Source organism: Ambystoma mexicanum, chromosome 9, assembly GCF_040938575.1.
Source record: "Ambystoma mexicanum isolate Mex_15411 chromosome 9, UKY_AmexF1_1, whole genome shotgun sequence".
In the NCBI taxonomy this organism is placed as follows: domain Eukaryota; kingdom Metazoa; phylum Chordata; class Amphibia; order Caudata; family Ambystomatidae; genus Ambystoma; species Ambystoma mexicanum.
The window spans coordinates 60,503,855-60,511,045 of NC_090931.1; the positions used below are offsets into that span (position 1 = coordinate 60,503,855).

The window sequence follows — 7,191 nt, forward strand, 5'->3', positions numbered from 1 at the left end:
ACATCTAGCTATGGAGCGCATAACGTACATTATCCAAGGGGAAGCCCACAAATTCAGAGAAGACTGGGGCAGAGTTTTGGAATTCCTACAAGGAGACTATATGGAGCAATGGTGCCCACATAAAATACGGATACTAGACTTGTTCAATTAAAGGCAGACGGAAATACAACGGAAGTTGAACTAACTGACCTTTCCGGGGGAGGGAGGGAAAAGGGGGATGGGGGAGGGGGTTGAAACGTTCAAGCTGATTGTAATATGTAAGGAAAATCAATAAAAACATATTTTTTTTAAAAAGAAAGCAAATGGGTCGTTGGAGCCGGAATCGAAAGCACAGCCGCCCAGAGAGACGCCATGGACCGGTGAGTTTAGTGGAAAGAGCACTCGAACCGGGCGCTCCCGGTTCTGCGTGAGAAAGCCGAATTTGATGCAGAATGAATGGGAAAGCCTACGCCTGCTGAAATTAACCCAAAATAACGGTTTGAGAGGGAAGTACAAGGACAATATAATATGCAAGCGACAGAGTGAAAAGTCGCACAATTGAATACTGAACTAAGGTAGGGCTTTTGGCAAAGATGTGCCTTGATGACAAGTATGTGTGAAATTCAAATATTGCATATTGAAAGCAAAATACGAGTCGTATGAAGCGTAAAAGAAAGCAAGTATGGAATATTTTGTGAGAGCATGAAAGTAAGGGGCTGAAGGAACAAAACTACCACAAAGTGAACTATATATGAAAATACATTGTGACATAGCCAAAGGACTGGCAAAGGAGGGAACACATTGTGGCAAAGCCAAGAGGCTGACAAAGAGAAGCCAAGTGAGTGTGAACATCACACAGGTACAAATACAGAAGAACCTGTGTAGGCTAAAGAGCCTAGGGTCACTGGTTGCGCAATCTGTAATGGGCGGACGTGTGGTCTGACAACTGTGCCTAGACCAGGGAACCCCACTTGTGAAAGCCAAAGAGGTTGCTGAAAGGAAACAGGAGAAAACAATCTGATTGAGCTGTCAAGAAACCAGAAAGAGTATATAGGAGGCCTGGAACTGCTGTTGAATATTGAAAGAGTGAGAACAAGTACAAGAGCAACTATCTTGAATTTGGGGAAGGGAACCCCAAGTTTTTGTGGAACTGTCTTGAACTTGGGGAAAGGAACCCCCAAGGTTTTGTGGAACTTTCTTGAACTTGGGGAAGGGAACCCTGGTGTTTTATGGAACTGCCTTGAACTTGGGAAAGGGAATCTCAAGATATTTGTGGAACTATTTTGATCTTGAGGAAGAGGAGCTGATAAGTAAGCCAAGAGCTGGAAGAAGCTCAGCACTTTCTTTGAAGCACAATTTCTTTTATAGCCGACATTCCTACACATTGTTTAGCTTTAGTTGTGAGGGCAAGTATAGGTTTTGGACACACAGACGTTTAAGTTGAGCTTTCTGACTCAGACTTTCCTTAGTTTCTTTAGGTAGGGAAATCCCACCTTAGGATACAGTTAGGCCTTAAACCATCCTGACATTTGAGCTAATACATTTTTTTTGTTTGAACTTTAAATCTGTTGTCTGTGTCTTGCTTTATGATGCCTTCACAGCATATACTTATTCATCCTAAAGAACAGATTAGGGTTGTGAGGCATAGCCCATATTTAGAGACTCAGTCAAGAATCAAAGAAAGCTCAGAGGGGAACTTGAAGAGTCAAGGGATCCAATATAAAAGGGCCTAGAAAACCCCTTGGAGGAACTGAAGGACTTATTATGGCAGATGGCAAAAGGCTATCTGAAGAGCCCATGTTGAGGAGAACTTTGGACTGGGTTTGATTCCGAACAAACAGAGGGTAAATTCCTTCCTATACAGTCCATACACTTCTTTAAGGGTCCTCCACTATTTATCAGGTGGATCAGCATCCCACTCATGACACCATTTGTAAGGGTCAACACCGGGATTACAGTAGTCTGAACATAGCACCTATTGGAGGTACAACTCGATGGTTCTCTCTGTTCCTCATAGATCACACTTCCATCCTCACTCATATGCCTTATATGGTAGTACGCTTAAGCCTTTGAATTATACTAATATACTAAACTTTTTATTTATCAAACACTGTCAAAATATAATGCAAAAATACACATGCATCTTCATCAAAATACTCTACTGGAGTTAATTTGTTAAAAAGGCATTTGATGATAACGGTGGGGTAAGTGAGTCAATCCGGCACTCCTGCATACTTTACATCTTAGTTCTCGTTGACCGTTTTGTTCGATGGTTCAAGATGGCTGGTTGGTGTGGATTCTTTCCACTCTTGGTTCTGTTGGACTTACTTAAGGTGTGCCCGGTATGCCGACGTTGCCGTTACCGGCATGCCGTTTGTTACGGCAAATCATGCTAAAGCATCCAAAAACCCACACAACGGCACCATCAATGCCCTTGCCACCGGCACCGGTATACCGGTACCGGAAACTACGTCATTGCGCCGGAATGGGAAATGCAACAGCGGCCATTTTTAAAAACACAACCCATTGCAATCCTCAAAATTTGTCTTCAATCTGCACATCTTCCACCCTATTCTTCATTCTCCTTTTTCCAAGGCCAAGGATTTTCTCTATTTAGTCAATTTCTGTTTGTTTTATTTGTCCTTTGGCTAAGTTCAAGGGCCCCTTAATTCATAGGCCAGTCTTTTTAGGATCCACTGTTTTGTGACCACACAGGACGTGAACCCCCAATCTTCTGATTCGAATAAAATAGTCAGTTGGGGGGCATTAGATTGTTTCTGGGGAACACAAGGAAGGGGAAGTTTCATAAAGAGAGTCTTCAGTTTTAGTTGCAACTGGGCATCTGGCTGGGTCCCTCAAAAATCCTTTTCATGACAAGGGCTTTTCTCCCTGCTTGCAGGATCGGTTGCCTTTAATCACACGGAGTGCAGGTTCTGCCCGTCCATCTGTAATATAAAAGCTGGGAGAGTTGCTTGAAAATAAGTACATTTTTATCATCAGTACTTCCTCCTAAAACCTAAACAAATTACATTTCTTTAAAGCACTCCTACCTCCTAAAACAATTGCTACTGAATTTCCATTTTTCCTAATATGATAGAATGACTGCTTCTTTTCTCCCTTTCATGATTATCTTAGTGTCACACCTCTGCTATATATATATATATATATTCATACATATACTGGCTGATAACTAGGTGTTTCTATGACATGAGACCATAAAGCACATACATTGTTTTTCTTTCATTTGCCCCATCTTTTCATGGGCTCACACTCCAATTAATTCCTTATAGTGTTTTTATTCTAAGTGACAAAGGAAACATTTTCCCTGTGGTTGTGTCATTCTTCTCACCACCAGAGTTCCTCTGTTCTCTTCATGATAAAAATAATAAAAGACAAAACAGACAACATACCACATTTTTAAAGAAAATCAAAAAAAGGATGTTTTCTTCAGCCGCTCCCCTTCTTTCTTCTTGGCGTATCCATAGCTAATATTGTTTTTTGCACCCTGCATAAACTAAAATAGAGGTAAAGTCATAATAAGCTAGCAAAGCAAACAGTTATTTCCTTAAAATAGGCATTGATTATTCATTTTTTTCCTTCAATATGATGTTGCTGTGGTCATCTCTTTGTTCCCTCAGCTCAATAAAGTGCAAAAACCTGTTTTCTTGACAAATGGAAACACCATTGCACTTTAACTAGTCTTTTCTTTTGAATTATCATAAATATAGTGGCAGGCCTTTTTTATGTTTTTTGCTTTTGAATTATCATAAATATAGTGGCAGGCCTTTTTTATCTTTTTTGCTATGCTGAACATTTTCTCTGTACTTTTGTAGTCCTCCTCCTGATGGCATGGGACCGCGGTCTCTTCTTTCTTTGCTGCATTTATTCTGTTAAGACATAATTAACATTATTTGTTGCCCTTCTTACACTAATCTTTTCTACCCATGGTATTTGAAAATAAGCACTGATCCTATTAAGTACATGCAAATGTGGCATATAGGCATACAATGTTTTGCCTATCCCTAAAGTTTCATGCATTTGCCAAATGTACATATTTGACATTCCTTATGGTCAGGATTACAAAACGGTTACTCCACCTTTCATCCAAATGTCTTCATTAGATATGGCCATACTCTCATATATGTCCTATTCTGTGCTCACACCTTTCTTGGGAAACATGCTCCCTATTTTAAAAGACTGTGGGCCTCATTATGAGGTGGGCGGTAAGGGGTTAACGGCGCCGGTAAAGGTGCCGGAGCCGTTAACCCCTTACCGCCCTATTACGAGGGCCGCTCGCGGGTCCCGCTAAGGACACCTGGTTTTACCAGACGTCCTTAGCGGGTCCCGCGAGTGGCGCAGCATGCTAACAACGGGCCTGTCATTAATGGGCCCATTGTTAGCATGCTTCCCATTCCCATTGAGCCCTATAGGGGATCAAATGGGAATGGGGATGGTCCGGGTTCCCTGAATGGGGAAATACCGGGCCCTCCAAGGTCGGAATGGCCCGGTATTTCCCCATTCAGGGAACCTGGACCCGAGTTTGGGGGTATCCAAACTCGTAACAAGGCCCTGTATCTCTTACTACCCTTTTCTGTACTGACCTGGGTCCGCTTTCTCATGATAATGATCATTAAGTTATTCACACACTTACTGTGTCCACTGGTACTTACCTTTTCTTTTTCTACTTGTCCACTAGTACTTAACATTGTCATAATGTTTCTTCCCATTATATCGCTATACTCCGCTATGGTCATATAGACATTCCTCCCGCGCTCTAAAAATGATCATTTTTCATCTTTAATACATAAATCAACATTTTCACATTACCATAAACAATGTTCTTGTTACTTACTCTCATATGTTCTTTTGTGCAATTCTGCTAGAAGTTCTCTCATACTGTTAGATCAATCTTGGCTGTCCATACCTCCTTGGCCTTTCATAAATGACATTTATTTCATGAAATATGCTACACTGATCAATTTAAACATGCACCATCCATTGTTGTTCATTGTTTGAAAATCAAAATATTTAATCCACACCTTCCTTCATGTCACAATGTTATGTTTGTCCCTTTATTTACACCCCTTATCAATATATTGTTGCTTTAATATTCATTCATTCATGTTTTCCCTTTATTTATTTCACTCCCTGGATTGACGTCAGTCTTTTGGTTATGAACTTCTCACTTCAGCGCTTTAGTTTTAACTGTTTATTATCTTATATTAATTAGTTTAAACAAAACACAAACTCCTATACTTGACATATTATAATCCCTTCCATATGTGTACTTTTATTTTGTCCCGCTACGTACATTTCTACTCCATTATCTTAGTGGATTTATTGTCTTATCTTTTTGTGATCTCTTCTGGGAATTTGATGCACACTCTTCTATCTGGCCCTGTCATTTGGAATCATTGCCACTCTTATGTGAAGTTGTATAGTGTGCACCCTTCCTGTTTCTTCTTGAGCCTGAACATTTAAGGTATCCCTATCTCTCTTCCATTTATAGTCCTAAAAAATCCATCTACTCCTAAATTGTATTTCATCAGGACATAATGTTTCTAACTGGGGTTCCTAATGTAAAGCAAAAGCAGCCTATATGTGTGTGTGTTCTCATTGCAGCATTGAATTCCTTCTTTGACTACCTACATTTTATTTATGTGAGTTGAGCCTGTGACCCATTGATTGCCTATGCGTCCACGCAATTGTCTGTGTGGGTGTGTATGTATGTGTGCACATGTGTGTGTGGGTGCATGTGTGTACTTATATATGTGTGTGTGTTTATAGGCGTGTGTGAACATGTATGTGTGTGTGTATGTGTATCACTCCCCCTCTCCTTATAAGCATATCATGACAGGGACTCTAACCTAATTATCTCAATTTTTCCCCAATCTCATGAAAAATAGCTTCTCTTTACATAGCTCCAAATTCCACTTCTTTCTACTCCTTTTAATAAATCAATTCATCATGCATGATAATAATCCATATTGTGCTCAATAATTGTGCCAAGCCTTCCTTGTTTTTCCTTGTCAGCTGCCAGCCTGCTTATACTTATTCATCTAAACAAACCCTGCAAGAAATCTAAATAATATACTCATTATTCTTGAAAAGCATACTAATCAGGGTGTGTGCTCTATAGAAATACTCCTTTGACCTAATGACACACTCCTTTACATGTTCAGGCCTTAAAAATACTAGTGATTGCTTGTGTGTCTACATAATGAATCCCTAAAAAGAATGGATGTTATCTCCTAGTTTCTTACTGAGTTCTTTCTTCAATACAACTGTTAATTTGTTATAAAATGTATCATGATTGTTTATCTATAGTGTGTGTAACCTTAGCCCTGGTGCGTTTGAGAGTTCTTCCTCTCATTACTTGTTGCTTCCCCATTCTAGATACAAATGCATTGCATCAAACACCAAGCATCTGTGAACACTTCATTGTTCAGACAGAAGCAATAGAAATCGGATGCCTGGGAGGATTTTCATCATGGTCTTTATTTGCTGGAATAACAGGACACACTCAAAGACATTTTTGCCTCTAACCTGCTTTATAGTCTTTTAAGATTATGCAACATGTGTATGCAAATGACCACCTTGTACAGGGTATACTTTTGATAGGTCACTTTAGTCAGAGAAAAAAAAAACATAGGCATAGCTAGCATCCACAATTTTATCTGACGCACAAAACTGATATGTGACAGTGCTCAACTCCTACCAAGAACATCCTCCATGCATCAATGTCTAATCCTTATCTGATTGCTGAGGTCCTGCCAAGTTAGTTTAGTGCTTAACTCCCTTAGAGCAGATATATGCTCTTTCTTATTGCTGCCAAAATAATATAGCTGGTCTCTCAAAACAGTTTGCATGACACACGCTGTGCCCTTTTCTATAAGAACATAGATAAATGTATCTAAACTTCCCTTAGTTATCTGGCTTTATCACAATCTTGTCTACCTTTTCTGCCAATTTCCATTTTTAACCTAACAATCCTAATTATCTCACTGCGAGATGCTGCCAAAGACTGTCTCCAAATGTATCAGCTTCTGTTGCTTGTCTGAAAACTCTTGGCATGGTTCATAGTCATCCACACCTGGCTTAGGACTGGAAACCATTTTGCACTTGAGTATTCATTTTGAAATATATTTTTGTCTGACACTGTATTTTTCTTCAGGGAGCCATTCTTTATTTAACTAAGCAGCCCTCACTTTG

At 39.8% G+C, this 7,191-nt stretch overlaps 1 long non-coding RNA gene across 1 annotated transcript; it reads right to left on the minus strand.

The window, feature by feature from the left end:
* Positions 1-2,053: 2,053 nt before the first annotated feature.
* On the minus strand, positions 2,054-3,695 carry LOC138489574 (uncharacterized). Its single transcript, XR_011274817.1, has 2 exons — positions 3,390-3,695; positions 2,054-2,938 (listed from the first exon to the last, which is right to left on the minus strand). It is a non-coding gene; the product is annotated as an uncharacterized lncRNA (long non-coding RNA).
* Between the last annotated feature and the right edge of the window lie 3,496 nt (positions 3,696-7,191).